The sequence below is a fragment of the Silene latifolia genome, chromosome 8 (assembly GCF_048544455.1).
Source record: "Silene latifolia isolate original U9 population chromosome 8, ASM4854445v1, whole genome shotgun sequence".
Classification (NCBI taxonomy): domain Eukaryota; kingdom Viridiplantae; phylum Streptophyta; class Magnoliopsida; order Caryophyllales; family Caryophyllaceae; genus Silene; species Silene latifolia.
The window spans coordinates 36,105,712-36,124,837 of record NC_133533.1 but is presented as its reverse complement, the minus strand read 5'-3'; the positions used below and the strand labels follow the sequence as shown (position 1 = coordinate 36,124,837).

The 19,126-nt window shown below is 36.5% G+C and overlaps 1 non-coding gene across 1 annotated transcript; it reads right to left on the bottom strand.

Moving 5' to 3' along the window:
* Window positions 1-17,395: 17,395 nt before the first annotated feature.
* On the bottom strand, window positions 17,396-17,502 carry LOC141598046 (small nucleolar RNA R71). The gene has a single exon (XR_012523249.1). It is a non-coding gene; the product is annotated as a small nucleolar RNA R71 (small nucleolar RNA).
* Window positions 17,503-19,126: the final 1,624 nt, after the last annotated feature.

Below are 19,126 nucleotides of genomic sequence, written 5' to 3'. Positions count from 1 at the left end.
AAAATAATGAATGAATTGTTGATCAAAATTTGAAGAACTGATGAATTTGTTGATCAAAATTTGAAGAACTGATGAAAAAATTTCGCGTGGTTTTGAGATAAAACAGAGTGTTTGATCAGTAGAGAGAGAAAGGGGAGAAAGAAAGAAAAGATTTGGGAAGATTATGACGAAATTTGAATTTTTGATAATTGGGTTTTGTCAACTCATTTGCTTATATATGCGGGGGAAACTCACGAAAAGTGTCAAACTCATAGGATCTTGCTTCTATATATATATATATATATATATATATATATATATATATATATATATATATATATATATATATATATATATATGAATGGGATCATGTGAGGATACACTATCTTTTTTAGGATTGAGGATTTCGTTACAATAACAGAGGTTCTTCAATACAATATCACAGGTTATTCGATAAAATATCACACACAAAAAAATACCTGTGCAAAAAAAAAGATATTATAATTTTCTTTTTAAAAAAAATAATTTTTTTGCCAAAGGTCAGATTTTTCGTGATATTGTATTGAAGAACCTATGATATTGTATTCACAATTCCTCATTCTTTAAATATTTAGGAGTTCTCACTGGATCCCGACTCTCTCTCTCTCTCTCTCTCTCTCTATATATATATATATATATATATATATAAATGAGATCTCATGAGTCCAACTTAATTCATTGAGTCCATAAGTCCCATTTAGAGCCCTTAGATTGTGTGTATGGATGGCAAAGATTACACCAAAAAGCAACTTATAAGATTATAATCATGTGTAGAGTATTTACTTCTCTCCTTTAGGGGGTAGACTTACTGTGCATTCTGCATATGTGTTAGTCCATCAGTCATTTGCACGTTATTCAATTTCCCTCCATTCTCTCATACAACTCCTCCTCTAATAATTTCAAAAAATCGTCCTAATTCCTGTCTTTGATTTCCACATTTCTTCATCTTTCTTTTCCCTATTTCATTACCAAATACACTAAATCCATTTCTGCTCTATTTTTATTCTCATTCAAACCGTCCTAATTCCTCATTTTTTTTCCTTTACCACATTATCCTTCATTAGTCACTTTGAAGGTAATTCTTTGATCATCCTTTATTCCTTTATTTGTTGTAATTTTCTAAACATGCTGATTATCCTTGAGTCTTAATTGTTTTATACGGGTTTCATTCCTTTTTTTATCATTTCATTGTTCTATTTTGTTATTTCCGAGATTATGATTTTATTAGCATGCTTAAATTTAATTATTTTTTATTCTATTGATTATCCATAAGCAACTTAATTCATTAGCATGCTTGAATTTAATTTTAAGTGACTCAGATTTATTTTAAAAAGTATCAATTACTATTTAAATTGATAGTGTAAATCTGAACTGATGGGTAGTGTGAATGTTATTGTTAGGGTTTTAAAAAGTTAGGGGTTTTCGTTGTAAGTGTAATTGTTAATGATGTAAGTGTAAATGTAAACAAATGAGGAGTGTAAATGTGTAAGTTTAAAAGTGTAAATGTGAACAAATGGGGAGTGTAAATGTGAGTCTGTTTATGGGGAGTGTAAATGTGCATGTGATGAAACCCAAAGTGTAAATGTGACGATAGGGGAAGTGTAAATGTAATAAAATAAAAAGTGTAAATCTGAATAAATTGTAAGTCTAAGACTGATAAGACTATAACTGTAAATTTTAAATGTAAATGTGATCAAACCCAAAGTGTAAATGTGGACAAATGAAAAGTGTAAACCTGAACCAATGAAAAGTGTAAATCTGAACAAATGAAAAGTGTAAATGTGAAGAATCTGATAGTGTGAATGTGAATAAATTGGTAGTGTAAATATGAACAAATGAAAAGTGTAAATCTGAACAAATGAAAAGTGTAAATGTGAAGAATCTGATAATGTAAATGTGAATAAATTGGTAGTGTAAATGTGAATAAATGAAAAGTGTAAATCTGTATAAAATTGAAGTGTAAATTTGCGGATGTTCCAAGTGTAAATGTGAACAAATGAAAAGTGTAAATCTGAACCAATGAAAAGTGTAAATCTGAACAAATGAAAAGTGTAAATGTGAAGAATCTGAAAGTGTAAATGTGAATATATTGGGAGTGTAAATGATAATAAATGAAAAGTGTAAATGTGAATATAGGGGAAGAGTAAGTGTGATAAGACTATAACTGTTTAAGTGTGATAGATATTCTGTATAACTTCTGTAATTTGTGACATGATTTAGATGGCATCCGATTAAGAACAAACCTAACATGAAGAACAACCACAAGATACCCCTAATGTTTCCGTTAAGTGTCGTCCCAACAGGCTTCTCAAGCTTATTAGTAAGCTTAACAATGCTCAGCGAGCCGCTGTACAGAGGATTGGATTTGGGGGGGCTGCTTCATCTTAAACTCAGTACTTTACCGCTTTCACATGTTCCTGAATTTCTCGACGCTTTCAGTGATGGTTCTTATGTCTTTAGGGCGTCGGAGTTGAAGGAGTTTATGGTTACGAAGTATGATGTCTATGACTGTTTCTTGTTACCTGTTGGTAAGAGAGAGATGGAAATAGTACCTACTGGACATATGCCTGGTGCTAAAGATGAAAAATATAAGCGCATAAAAAATCCGTGGCGGCAAAAATTCGAAGTGAAATCAAATTCTGATTCTATTCCTTTAGGTGACGTCTTCAATTATATTGAGGCGAAGGCATTTAAAGATGGAGGGGATGAATTCTGCCATCTGTTTGTGCTGCTTAGCATTTCATCATTCCTTGCGCCGACATTAAACAACGGTATTGAAATGAAGCTTTTGAAAGTGGTAGAAGATGTGAGTGCCATTCCGGAGTATGACTGGTGCTCGTACGTCTTAAAAGGTGTAGCTAATGCGGCAGCCGAGTCTCGGAGCATGTAGTCACATTTGTTTGGTTGTATCCCATTCCTTATGATCACTTATTTTCAGCGGTTTGATTTTCGCGGTAAGAGTTGCCCAGATGACCTTCTACTTGTTCAGCATTGGGACCTGGAGACTTTATCGAAGAGGATAAAGGATGAGTTGGACAAGGGGCCATTGGGTCGACTAACATTGTCTAAGGTGAAGTACCTTCGATGTCAAAATAAGACCACTGATGAGAAGGATACTGGCAATACGATGTTGGCCATAGTTGGCGCGGCCAAGGCGCCATTGGCAAACCCTACGCCTCTCCTGATTTTAACGTCAGGTACAACAATTGAAAAGAAGTTTATTCAGATTGAACTTCCCCCTGGTGTTGAAGATGATGATGAGTTGAAAGATAGGGCTTTAGATGTAAGTGTTGTGTTATAAATGTTTAATTCATATCCTGTTATTTTTAATATTTATATTTGAGCAGGTATATGTTGTGTATCTGGACGTAAAAGCTATTTTCTTACCAAGTGTAGGGTGTACACGAGCTGTACTTGAAGATTCAAAGGAACGCTATGGCCTTCTATGCATGGTATGCGGATGCAACGGCAATGATCAAGAACTTAAGAACATGGGCTACTTCTTCAACTGGTCTTGTTCCGTCACAAGCGACGTAAGGGTTTTTCGAAGGTGCAAATCTAAAGGAGTATGTTGAAGAAGTTGAAAATATAGCGTCACAAATGTAGAAATCTCTTGATAAAGCTCCTTCATTGTCAGATGTTGGCAAGGTGTCCAAGAAAAAAACCAAGGCAACCAAGAAAAAAAAAACAAGGTTGAAAAATTCGAGTTTACGCCTACCGTAGAGTGTGTATCACTTGCAGAATATGCTGATTTGGTTGACAAAGCAGATGATGGGGTGCTGTCACAGATTATGCAGACCGTTGTTTTTTATACTACAATTGAACTGAATAAAGCATGTCGACGAGAGGAAGAGGAGTGCGGGGGAGATGAAACCGACTATTCTCAATTAACGAATCATCAGATTTTAGAGATAATTTATAGCCCGACTGATGTTTCAGAAGCTTTCATGAAGTCCTCATTAAATGCGGAGAAGAAAAGTGGTGAAGGGGAAGTGCCTGTTACTAGTGGCCCCCCTTGGGTGGGTGAACATGTTGTTGAGAAGGATGATTTAGAAGTAGAGGATAAAGTGGATGAGGATGTGGTAGTATAGTCAACTGAAGATGGTTCATCTTCATTTCAGTTGAAATTTATTTCGACTTCAGATATTGAGAACGCGCTGCAAGGATTGGCAGATATTGGTGACGGTGAAAGGACAGAGGGTTGTGCACAGAGAGCTCAGGATGAGTTTGTGCAGGGTATGTATATGGAGCCGTCTCAAGCAGGGGATAATGATGACTTGCAAGATCAAGGGCCTTGCTATGAACCTGAACCACCGGTGAATGGATTAACGCCTGGTGAGGCTGTGGATGTTGGTGGTGTCCAGGGAGTGGACCAGCTTGTTGAGCATGCCATCTCCAGTGAAACGAAGTTTTTGGGGTTTGAGTCGACCATTGTTTTGACCGTAGACCTAAAAGATGCAGCTCTAGAAGAGTCGGAGATCGGTCGTGGCACGGTCAACGAGCAAGGACAAGTCCCCTTGCGCAACCAACTTGTATCGGCTGGTTTCAGAATGAGGTTATGGCTATGGATGTTGTAGAGGGAGCAGATAAGATGGTTGTTGAAGAACCCTCTTCTGAATTTAAGTTGCCTGAATTTCAGTTGACCTTTTATTCTACTACCGAGCTAAATGAGGCATTTCAGGGGGTTCCAGGTGAGCATTATGGAACGACTGATACGGGAGGCCCTTCCGAAGCAGCCGTTCCTGCGGCTTGTCGTGAAATATATGTCCCATGGAGTAACCTGGACCACCACCCCTTCCTATTTCATTCAGCTCAGCACCTGCATTGCATGGATGTGGTCCCCGAGAATCTCGGTTGTACCATTGATTGTGGGGTACCCATGCCCGAGCAGGACTTTATTATGGCAGACCTGCAGTGCAATAAGGATTTATTCAGCAATGTTTTTAATGTGAGGAAAGACGTCCTGGACTATGCCTTTAACAAATCAGAACCTTTTTTGAAAGGGTGAGTCCATTAACTTAGATGTCAAACATAGTAATACTGGGACCATTCTGAAGCAGTCTATAAGCTGTCGTATACATTTTTGCCTAATAAAGGGTTTTGTTTTTAGGGAACAATTGGCAGTATTATCAGACTTTTTTTTCGTGTCACGGAAAGACATGTTAACCCTCGAACCTGGACAGGAAGTTATGTCTTCTATAATTGATTGTTGGTGCTTACTAATCAATAAGATGATGTATGACCAAACTGCACTAGTTGCATCCTCTCGTTGTTTCTTCGGGCTTAGTCACACCGTATTTTTCCTATCCTCACTCAATCTCATTTCTATAGTTTTCACTCAATCTCGTAGTCCTGGACGCGGACGCCCAACCTAAGGTTCCCGAAAACTCGATCCTTAAACAACTGCAAAAAGCAATAGCCGCGATTTCAATTTGGCAACTGACTGCTACGTCCTTCGAACATCGGCAAGATTTACTACAAGCCTTGGGAAAGTTGACAGTTCCCTCTACCTCCTCTCCTGAAGAAGTGGTGGCTTACATGACAAAGGATGTCCCCGACCTGAACAACCCAGTCATCTTCTCTGACGAAGATATCCCTCCATTCGGAGCCAACCATAACCCAGCCTTATACATCAGTGTACAATGCCTAAAAAAGAACGTGCCCCTGGTTCAAGTGGATGACGGATCTGCGGTTAATGTCATTCCCCTCAAGACGGCTCATAAACTGGGTATCAAAGAAACTGATTTAGTCCCAACCAATCAAGGAGTACGCATCTATGATGGCACTCGTCACAAGGTTTTGGGGCTTGTCACCTTGACGATTGCAACTGGACCCTTGGAAAGGCAAGCCCATTTTCAGGTGGTCGACATCGACGCCTCTTTCAATATGCTTCTAGGATGCCCCTGAATTCACGCCGTCAAGGCCGTTACCTAAACCCTTCATCAGAAAATCAGGGTCCCTTTCAACGCGAAGACAATCACAATTCCTGCTTCCCCGATCAAGGCTATCATGAAAAAAGGAATAGCTTCACAAGCCATTGAGGAGGACGACAGCGAAATGTGGGGATTCCAAGCTGTGAATGCCCTATCCGACGAACTAGCATCCTTTGATTGTGACCCGTTTTTCAACCTCACAATCAACCGCATTTTGATGCGCCAGCATTATTTCCCGGGTCTACCCCTCAATCCGATGAAGAGCTCCTTGCCTCCATTGAAACAGGCTAAGGTCCCCAACATCCCCTTCGGGCTAGGCTATAATCCTACTGATGTAGACATCCAGGACATGAACCTCCTAATACAGAACCGCAAAAATCACGGAGCCATCCTCCGTCCCTATCATTTGACCTCAATGGATACTTCGTCCCTAAGGGAGAATCTGAGCCCTACCACGGCTTTCCTGCGCCGATCTATGATTCCGTGGCCAATTTCAAGTGCCCGGGTGTAGAAGTCTTTCAAGACTGCTACTTGATGCGTGTCTTTTATATGATGTTTTACACCCTATTTTACACGCATTTCAGAGCTCATTTGTGTAGTTTATGCTACATTTCTCCCTATTGAAGGAAATGTAGATCTTTATACATTCTAACATACTCTTATATGTCTAAATAATTTGTCATAAAATTAATTACGGATTTTATGCATGCAAACAATAATAATATAGAGGAGAAATCACATCCTTACAATGGGTATTTCGGTTTAATAGGGCACAAAAGAAATCTCCTTTTCTTTTGTTCTTGAGCTTTCCTTATGGATGAACAAGATCTAAGTACAAGATCTCTCCCTAAGCTTTATACCCAAGGCTTTCTCTTAATCTAATTAATATTATTTGATCTAGTATAATATTAATCTTATGAAAAATTGAACCAAAATAGTTGGTGTTTAATCTCCTAAAACCGGGTAGAGGAGAAGGAATTTTGGAGTATATAATCTCTCTAATTTATCATTAAAGGTAGAGAGGAAATTTTTGTTTCTTACACTAGAAATAAAAATGTGAATGAATGAATAATTTTAGAGAGGAAAAACTCTCTAAAAGCCCTTGGTAAAACCGGTGGGGGGAGGGATTGGTTAGCCTATTCATGGGCATGATTCTCTAACCAAGAGAATAGGTATGCAAGGCTAGGTGTAGGGTGTCATCATATTGTTTCCACTTAAATTATTAAACATAATTTAATCACCATAATCCCTCCATATTTCGGTCCACTTAAGATAATATGGATTCCATATTATTTTTGTCAAATGTCAATATGTCACATGTCATATGTAACATAAATAGTTATGTATTTTTAACATATTAAAAATCAACGTATTAATGAAAATACGTCATATACAACAATCAACTTAGTAATTCAAAATTACTTGTACCAAAATATTTTACCGTTTATAAATCGTATTTATAATAATTCATTCAAATCCAATTGTGTCATTAAACAATAATTTTATCCGAGTAATGATACAATTCGATTACTCAGACCGTATCTCATTTAATCACATTTCAATTTGATACGCAAATTTTACTTCCAAAATCGTCCGTCAATTTTTCAAGTAATTTAATTAACTCGCAACATTATACGATTAATTAAATAGTCAATTAAGAGTATTGCCCTTTAGGTATGACCTAGGGGGTCAACTGATCACTACCGTCACACGACAGTAATGTCAAACTCTAGTCACCTAATCATTACCGATATATGTTGACGGTTTGGTAACAATATTACTTCCCAACTGTATTCTTTAAAATGAGATTTAATAATGATATTTAAATCATGTAATCGCACTATTGTTGAGGACACATTTCCCAACAATCTCCCACTTGTCCTCGACAAGTGTGCGTTACCAATTCTCTTGTCCTATTACTATCTCCCACTCAATGCAAGGTGTCTTTCAGGTCGTACTTGCAAGTGATCATATCGAGAGTGGTTTCCTCGATCCGGAGAATAAGCGATTGACCGGATTTATCCACTCGGATACCTTCCGAGCGTGGCCACGCATTTCCGATTCATTACTCCTCGAGTGGCCCTGAGATATTGTTTTAACCCCGACAAGGGGATGGACAATTCTATCGCACTCATTCCTTCGACTAGCCACTGACCATCATAACCCAAAATATGCCCATTTGACCCCATTTACGAAGGTCGTAGTAACACAAATCAAAGTTAATCTGAAACTGAGCCATCTTAGGTGAATAGTCTTTAGTCAAAAGAATCGACTCATTTGAATACTATAGCAGCTCTCGCCACGACCAGGCTATATAAATTTGCCAGAACTCTATAAGCGGTCATAAGGCCCGACAAGGTGTTCCTAACATCTGCCTATGTGATCGACTAGTCATCTCACATGACTGTATGGCACTTGAACTTGCCATCAATCGCATCACACTCTAGTCACTTCGAGACGTCACCTCATACAAGTGACTATGGGCGAATACTATGCTAATCCGTGTTCACTTTAACGGGGTTCAATTGTCTCTACCACCCGTTTGGATATAACAAAGTATAATAAAAGAGTTTTAAAATAAAACTCGAACGACAAATGCGATTATCACACATGTATAGTCAATGCTTGATTACTATTTCATGTTCTATAATCTAATTTGATCTTGTACATAGTTGTTCATTTCAATTCAATTGAAATAACATGACTCATCATGTTTTAGCCTTTGAGAAGGCTTTGGTTAGTAGGTTTTATCAACTTCTTGTACCTTACTCAACCTTACTACATACTCGTTTTCCTTTGTAATGTATACATTTGCATTACAAAACTTTCTTAGTACGTGTCGAGGTCCAATCAAGACATAGGTCCTCTAGCCTAAGAATAGCTCCCACTGTTTTCACAGTGTGTGGGACTCATCCTCTTGCACATCTCATGATTGCAAGTGTACTCAATTTCCGTTATAAATATCTCTTATTGTTCTTTATTGTCTAGAACGATTCTAGAAAATCTACTTCTTAATTAACATAGCCACAATGGTATCTCAACCATCCTAATGTGTTTTGATTATGGTTTTGTCGGAAACCATGCGCAACCTCAATTGTCAATTGTCACTTGTGCAACACCCTTACACAAAATTGCATCATAAACACTTTGCTTTACTTCCTTAATGCTTCTGCATGCACTTACGGGTAATCTTTATGGCTTATTTGGCAAGGATTTCTTAAATTCGATTTTGAAAACAATTCATCATACTCAACGCATATGAAGTGTTATACATCATTACTCATTTAACTGATCCGGCAGCGGAAGCAAATGGAATCAATCAAATATGTTCAAATAAATTGAACTAGTCATGAATCTTATCAACATAAGGCTTTTTATTGACGCTAATATCATGTGGATTTATCTTCATAAATCCGGATATTCATGATGTATTATAATACTCCAAAAGTCTTAAATCATTCTCAATGATCAATATGTCATCCACATATCGGACTAATTAAAAATTCCGTAACTCCCACTAAACTCCATGTATAAACACAACCTCTCGACTTATCGAGAAATGTTTTATCACATGATCAAAATGTTGATTCCAACTCATTGATATCTTACTTAAGATCCTCTCTTAAGTTTCACATTATCTTAGGATTGCAAGAATCTATAAAACCCATGACATGTATTGAATACATTCCTTCTTTTGAAGGTATTTCATAACCTCATAATGAAACACAATCCCTAAGAAGATCCAAATAGACTTAAGCATTTCAATTAGTGCAAAATCCTTTGCAACCAATCTTGCTATGAAATATCTCTTTATTAGTGCAAAACCCTTTGTCACTAATCAAGCCTTTTCGTTTCGGATTTTCATGGCTCTAAGCCTTGTATTGAGTTGTGACTTAAACACTCTTATGTAAGTCATATGTTCATTACTTTCTAGAAGTAATCAACTTGAATCAACCAATTTCTTTTGTAAGTTATAAGCTCTTTACTTTCTTAAAAGTAGCATGAAATCATCATTTTTAACAAGTGACGAATTTAACCTCCTAGGTTTTGAAGAAACAATGTCTTACACAAAACGTCTCATGTAGCCAAGAAAGACCAGTTTCTTGCGACATAACATTCTTTGTGGCTCTCTTGAATAATTTCTCCCACTCTGTCTTCAAAAATAAACTTGTATTTTAGAAAGACAGCTTCACGAGCCACAAACCCGTCGTACTCGTGATAATTGAAGGGGAAAATTGAGTATTTGTTTCTTGTGAAAACTTACAAACATGGTACCCTTACCATTTCATATCTCATATGATTCGATTTAGTGGAAACATAATTTAGACAAAAAATGATAAAATCCCCAAAAGGATCAAGTAACTCAAAGTAACTTGATATAAATCCAAACCATATTGAATAGCGTTTGAATTCTTATCCAATCACACATTAATCCATAATGCGTGCTAAGAGAGATTAACTTGTGATACTATATCACATTTCCTTTGGCTTATATCAAAGTCTTCACTTTGATAATCCCATCACGACTATATCGTGATTCCTTGAACTCTTGAACTTCTTCAAAGATTTCTCAATTTACCTTATTAAGTGAACACACTAGTGTCAACTTAAATCGTTGGTAAAAGAAAATGATCAACCTATTTTGGATCAATGATTTACAATCTCGATCTCCTTTTTCAAACAAAAGGCACGAGACATCTTGCTTTGAATACAAGATACGCATATACCATTAACAATCTAATGGTTTCAAGAGTACTCGATAACTCTTTGCGTTCATCATTCCAAAATTTAAGGTTTAATCTTGGGTTACCAATTTGAATCTTACATCATCTACATGATATATCATTCTAGTTTGGTTTAGAATATAATCACCTTGATAATGGGCTTGCCATACATCAAATCGTGGTGTATAGGGTCACAAAAGTGAAACCTCTTTTGTATCTTAACAAGTTTATATTCTTATTTAGAGTTTATGCACTTAATTGTCACAATTAAGTACCACTTTAAATCCAAAAACTAGATTGAGTACACAATTACTCTATCTCTCGACTTCATTGTTGCTAGTCGTCATATTCTATTCATCCTATGTATCCAACACAATGATGAAAACCTCCACTGGTTTCTAATATTGACGAAGTAGTATTAGCAAAATTTATGTTTAATCAAATAAACATTTTTAAAGAAGAAGGTCCCATTAGATGTCCCACAACTAACTTGTTGATTCTTCAATAATTTGGGGTAGTTTCCTTTCTCGTGTCCAACATTTAAGACAATGGAAACTATATCGGTCAGGATTGATAGGTTTAGCATCGTCATTCTCAACAACTTTACCTTTAACATTACCTTGTATCAATTCCTTTTACTTCTTGAACCTCGTCCTCATCTTAACAGTTTAAGAGAATGCTCCCACTTATTTCAATGAGTCTTTGCTTTGAGAAGCAAAATTGAATTCATGAAGAACACTCTTCATTTGTTCGTTTTAGTCTTAAAAACTTTCATTGAGGTGGTTGCGTTATTTTGGTCAATTACGAATTCTTGACAAAACTAATTACCAAAATAATTTATCGCTTCAAGGTACTTAATTCAATTAAGTATATGAAAAACAATCCATTGTAAGTAGATATGTTAGTCAAGAATCAAAAACCTGTTTGATAATGAATAACTTTAATCTATACTCTTTACAAGAGATCCTTAACAATGGTTAATTTGAGGTCTTAAGAAGAAAAATCAAATTTTGTCTTTGGTTACGATGTTTTAATGGAGATTTGAATCAAAATCGAAATGATATCGTATATGAATTGTGGTAAAGAAATAGAACAATATAAAAACGGAATAGTGGAAAACTTAACATTTACCGTTTTATTAATACTTGTAAACAAGTATAGCATTTACATAGTGACCTCTACCCAACTATGATAAATGATTCCAAGATCCAAATTCATATTAACTTGGGCACGGTGGGGCCGATACATCCCTTATCAATATAACTCGGTGGATTAACTCTTTAATCGATTCTACTTTTAGAACTCTTGGTCGACAAAATTACATTAATATTTATCTTTAGCCCAAAACACATCGACAAGGGCACGGTGGGGCCGATACATCCCTTATCAAATACTTTTGTTGAGTTCAATCCAAATTTCGAATAAATGTGTCCATGATCCAAACCCACATTAACTTGGGCACGGTGGGGCCGATACATCCCTTATCAACATGAATTCGGTGGATTAACATTCATCACCCACTTCCCCTACGTAACAAGGTTTGTACCCCGGTGTGGCCGAGTGCACTCCCTCACGAAATAGGTTTTCATGGTTTCTACTATTTGGTAAGGCTATGTCTCAATTGATAGTTTTTAGCGAGAGGTCATGTCAATTTATTATCTATCACGTTTTAAGTGAACTAAAGCGGTGAACTACGATAATTCTAATTGACACGGTCGATAAACTCGATAAAAGACAATGCATGTTTAGTTATGGCGATTTAGCAATGCATGTGACATAAAATAAAATGCAAGCAAAAAGATAAATAAATCCTAGTATGGCCTTTCCTAAAATAGAAAAACTCTTTAACTATTACATATTGGGAAACCAACTCCATTGGTCCCTTGAACTTCGGTTGTGGCACGCATCTCGAGGTAACACCGTCTTTATGTATCGCCATTCTTGAAGAAATCCGTCTTTTGGAACTCCGGAATGAATAAAATTACATAATAAATTACATAATTTCCTATTATACATTTGTAACTAAAATAAAATAAATCTATTAAATTACAAAACGGTGATACGAGATCACAATAAAAATTACAACCGAATCGATATTCCCATACATTTCGGGAAATACCAATTAAAATCTAAGGCCATACTAAGTAAAATTACATAATTCAAAATTACATAAATTAAAATTATGACAATCATAAAGAAAAATGCAGCATTATATTATGTATGAACATGCTCAATTTTTATGCTAAATCGCCTTTAATAGCCAATATCATATATTACTCGGTTTTTACGGATTTGCGTGATTTCAACATTTTATAATCACAAAAATACATAAACTCATATTTATGCATAAGTTAATTACCCTAACCTCTTAGGACTCAAAATTTAGTCTTCACTAATATTTTGACCATAATTAACCCATATTTTATAAAATTGTTCATAAATGGACTAAAAATTACAAAAATAAGCTATTAAACTTCAAATAAATCACAAAATTTCAAATAAATTTGAAATTTGAAATTTAAACTCATGAACATTCTGGAAAAATTCCATGACACTCATAATGTTCAAAATCTTAGGTTAAAAATTTCGAAATTTTTCCGGAAAAACAATGTTGCGGTTTATCGATTTTTAATAAAATAATCATAAAAATATGGAAAAATTATTTTCATTACCTTTTCAACTTTAGATCTGAAAAATATAATAAAATGCAACATTAGACATTTTTCCTAAGTCATAGATTATGTTTTATTAATTTTCCATTAATAATGTCACTATTTATGCTATTTTTCTTCAAAAATTCATAAATCATGCAAAAAGACTTCTTTATAGCCAATTATTTTACACACATCTTGTAAAATTTCATGTGACAACATATTAATTTTCTATGACCAGATTCGAAATTTAACTCATATTAACCTATTTTTCTCTTAAATCCGTATTTAATAATGAAAAATTCATTTTTCGAGCATAACAAGTCCAAAAATTTTGAAAATTTGCAGGTTATCTCAAAATAATATATGTAACAACATATCCAAAAACCAAGTGAAAATTCGAAGTATAGCTAATTTTAGACCAAAAATGACATTTTTACTCATAAAATCACATTTAAATGCCATTATTGTAAATTATGAACAATAAAAATCCGAAAAATTAACCAAAATATCCTAAAACATTTTAGGACCAGAAATATTAACATGCATGTAATAATTTCGTGATATATCATAATAACACAAATTTTACAAGTTTTATTTGTTATTCATATAACTCGGAAAAACTTTTAACCAATTTGCATGCAAACAACCGTGGCTCTTGATACCGATTGAAGGAAATGTAGATCTTTATACATTCTAACATACTCTTATATGTCTAAATAATTTGTCATAAAATTAATTACGGATTTTATGCATGCAAACAATAATAATATAGAGGAGAAATCACATCCTTACAATGGGTATTTCGGTTTAATAGGGCACAAAAGAAATCTCCTTTTCTTTTGTTCTTGAGCTTTCCTTATGGATGAACAAGATCTAAGTACAAGATCTCTCCCTAAGCTTTATACCCAAGGCTTTCTCTTAATCTAATTAATATTATTTGATCTAGTATAATATTAATCTTATGAAAAATTGAACCAAAATAGTTGGTGTTTAATCTCCTAAAACCGGGTAGAGGAGAAGGAATTTTGGAGTATATAATCTCTCTAATTTATCATTAAAGGTAGAGAGGAAATTTTTGTTTCTTACACTAGAAATAAAAATGTGAATGAATGAATAATTTTAGAGAGGAAAAACTCTCTAAAAGCCCTTGGTAAAACCGGTGGGGGGAGGGATTGGTTAGCCTATGCATGGGCATGATTCTCTAACCAAGAGAATAGGTATGCAAGGCTAGGTGTAGGGTGTCATCATATTGTTTCCACTTAAATTATTAAACATAATTTAATCACCATAATCCCTCCATATTTCGGTCCACTTAAGATAATATGGATTCCATATTATTTTTGTCAAATGTCAATATGTCACATGTCATATGTAACATAAATAGTTATGTATTTTTAACATATTAAAAATCAACGTATTAATGAAAATACGTCATATACAACAATCAACTTAGTAATTCAAAATTACTTGTACCAAAATATTTTACCGTTTATAAATCGTATTTATAATAATTCATTCAAATCCAATTGTTTCATTAAACAATAATTTTATCCGAGTAATGATACAATTCGATTACTCAGACCGTATCTCATTTAATCACATTTCAATTTGATAGGCAAATTTTACTTCCAAAATCGTCCGTCAATTTTTCAAGTAATTTAATTAACTCGCAACATTATACGATTAATTAAATAGTCAATTAAGAGTATTGCCCTTTAGGTATGACCTAGGGGGTCAACTGATCACCACCGTCACACGACAGTAATGTCAAACTCTAGTCAGCCAATCATTACCGATATATGTTGACCAGTTGACAGTAACAATATTACTTCCCAACTGTATTCTTTAAAATGAGATTTAATAATGATATTTAAATCATGTAATCGCACTATTGTTGAGGACACATTTCCCAACACCTATTTCCGTCTACTTTCGTGTTTTTGTGCTTTATTGCAGAAATGTGAAGAATCTAGCGGAGATCGAGCTAAATCCGTCCCCGAGTACCTTGCATTGCATTTGACATGAATTATTTACTCAAGGAACGAGCTTGGTGCGCATTTCGAGGCCCGAAAGACAAATCCACGACAATTAGAAGTCAAGTATCAGCTACTTCAGTCGATCGACCGCTTCCCTTAGTCGATCGACCAACCCATGACAAGCAGAAGCTACTGTACACTGCAGAGCAGTCGATCGACTGAGCAACATGGTCGATCGACCAAACCACTACTTCAGACGTGAATTAAAAGATCGAGGAACCTGAAGCCCATAGTACATTAGGTTTTAGAATAAGAGCTACGTTGTATTCTATATAACGTAAGTTAGGTTTTCAGAATAATTATCAAGCTATAATCTAGTTTTTATCATTAGTTCGAAATACAATTCAACATTCATAGTTTAGTTCGTTCTTTAATAAAAGTTCTCTTTTGCAATCGGTTTTTGATCCCTCTTCCGCAAATCCTCTACACGGTATTCATCTGTTTCAATATTCAGTTTTTTTGCCTTCATTCGTAGTATAGAATTGCTAGGTTAGATCTCCCGAAACCGATTTATCGTTTATGTTAATTGTTTGTTTAATTGTTTCAACCATGAATTCAGTAGATTTGTTAGTTAATTTTATTGTTGTTATCATTCCTCGTATGAGTAGCTAAATTTATCGTGCTAGGATGTAGGGAATCTGTAGGTTAGGCGGTAATAGAATTAATTTGGACTGAAATCGCGTGTCAGTCGATCGACCGCCATACCTGGTCGATCGACTGACCTCGTGAGGTTTTGCTTCGTTTTATTTGATTTAAATTCTATATTTGACGAATCGAGTGCACACGACTAGTTGGATGTTTAGGATGTGACTGACCCATTAGATCGAAAGATAGGGAAAGTTGTTAGATCACCAATTAAAATGACTAAACTTTGGTGAGATCGAAAGATAGGTATCGTTTAGATTTTTAGTCACTTTTCAGGACGAAAATCAGTATTAGTGATATAAGGGACTTGTAGCTAGATCGAAACATGCTACCTGTGAGAGTGGACCGAGAGGACCTCTTATTTTCCCGCCTCACGTGTTTGATTTAGACCTACTTAGTATGCTGCCGCCGAAACTATAGTGAACCGACCATCCTAGTACCCCTTTTTATATTTGATTTTATACATTTCATTAGTTTACTTTTCCTTTACTGCCCTTTAGCTGTAGACCAATTCAAAACAACCCCCACACACTGTTACCTTAGGACTAAATTTAGACAACTAAAAATTACATCTGCCTCTCTGTGGTTCGACCCTGCTACCGCTATCTATAGTTGTAGTTGGAAATTAGAAATTTATTTTTGGTGCTTACAACGACAGGCATCAAATTTTGGCGCCGTTTCCGGGGAGGCAATTGTTCTAATTTTTAGTTGTTTTTATTTAGTCTTTCTTATTTTAAGGGACATCCGTTCCTTAAACCTTTCTTATATTCTTTTTGTAGTTTCTTCTTATGCGCAGGTCACAGGGTGGTGAACTAGTACCGTTCAATCCTGAGATTGAGAAATCCCTGCGTGAGTTGAGACGATCATCTAGGGTATTGCCGACAGAGGAAGAGCTGAGTACTCTGTCTAGTTACTACGAGAACGCTCAATTTGAGGAGGATCCACCTTGTTCTCCTGTTTCTAATTCATCAGCTGAGACCGTCACATCTCTGGACTTTCTAGAGATGGCCGAAGAAGCAACTATTGCCAGTGACTCTAAGCCGATAGCTGCGAATCTCTATAAGGGATTTGCATTACCAGGGACGGATAGAAAATTCGAGCCGAAGCCGTCCTATATCAACTTGGTTGAGAGAAACCAATTCGGGGGAGCTGCAAATGAAGATGCAGCCAAGCATATGGAGACTTTCATTGATTATTGCTGTTCCATACCCCCACCAACTGGTGTGACTCCTGACCAAGTGAAGGAGACCATGTTTATATTCTCCCTTCGTGATGCTGCAAGGGAGTGGTATAGGTATTTGGATCGAGCTGCTAATGGGATAACTGACTGGAATTCGTTGGCCTTGGCGTTTTACAAGAAATATTTCTCTGCCTCGAAGACCAATGCCATTAGAGCTCAGATCACAAGCTTTAAACAGGGTCCCGATGAGAACTTTCATGAAGCATGGGTCCGATTTAAGAAGTTGGTGCGAACCATTCCGCACCATGGGTTCGAGAAGTGGAGTCTATGCAACCAGTTCTATAATGGGATGTACGACAATCAGAGAGCTATCCTGGATGCTGCAGCTAGTGGTAGATTCCAGGAGAATATGCGAGAGACTAAGGGGTGGAAGATTATCGATGATTTGGCCACCCATAAAGCTGAGTATGGGAATTCCAGGGGGAATCAAAGGAGGAGTGCTGAATCTCCTTCTGTAGCTGCATTAGAGGCTCTCACGGCGAGGTTTGATAAGTACGAGTTGGGAGGAGCTTCAAAAGGAGGGATGTATCATGTTAATGTTGTTTCAGACGGTCCTTTCGTCTGTAGAAGATGTCGAGCTGAGGGACATGTTTCAGAAAATTGTCCCAGTCTTTTTGAGTCTTGTGCTGCCTTTCAACATTATAGGCAGACAAACACTTATTATGAGCCGAATGTCCATCCAAACTTGAGGTGGAGTAGCCAAAATGTCCTAAATCCGACTCCACCTCCACAGCAGCAGCAGCAGCAGACTTATGTGCCTCCTCATAAGCAGCAGCCATATCAAAAACCTCCATATATTCCACAGCAGCAGCAACAGTCCCAAAATTCCGATCTTGCCGAGTTGAAAAACTTATTGCTGAAAGAGTCTCAAGCTAGAGAGGCCGGGATGAAGATGTTGGAAATACAAATTGCTCAATTGGCTAGCAAGAATACAACTCGAGCTCCGGGACATTTACAGACCCAAACTGATCAAAAGGAGACCCTTAATGCCATTACTTTGAGAAGTGGGTCCACCCTGGAGGGGCCTGCCATGGTCGAGGATGTCCCTGAAAAAGATGAGGCGGAACCGAGCAAGAATAAAGCTGTAACGAATAATAGCAAGAAAAAGGCGTCTACCAGGTATATCAGTCGATCGACTGACATACACGGTCGATCGACTGAAGCGCGCAAAGAAACAGCTTCTGGAACTGTAGAACTCAGTCGATCGACTGAGCAACATGGTCGATCGACTGAGGCCGCTGCTGATAATGCCGAATTTCGTCCTCCAATGCCCAATAATTTGAGGGACCACTTGTTTCGGGGTACGACAACTCCGACAATATTGAGGCAAGACCCGAGTGCTGATGGGTCAGTTCCGATTCCGAAGTATTACCCGACGTCGGTTAATGGGTCATTTTTGAGACGGTCTGAAGAGGGTTCAAGCTTCAACAAAGAGAAGGTGGTGGACTTTCAGCCTAAGTCCACGGATGCCGGCATGCGAGATTTAGAGGAGAGGGCTAAGTTACTTCTTTCAGCCCCTTATCCGGAGAGATTAGTGAAGGGAAATATCCGTAAAATTCCCTTAAATTTGAGGACTATAACGTATCTTTAACATGTGATTATCGTCATAAAACATAAATACAAGAGAAACGATAAGGAATAAAGAATCAACCTCGGGTCCTTGAGAATTCGGCCTAAGAACAGAAATCAACAGAGATTTCCTCCTAATCGTTGCACCCAAGACCGTCTGAGACTATGCCCCTTGTGCTAGAAATGCTCTCTAATTGCCTTGCAATATTGAGAGAGCTATTGTGAGTTTTCTTGATGTGAGATCTAGGATTTTCAGAGGAAAATACTCTCAAAACCCTAATTTTTCTTTCAAATGAAAAGCTTAGGT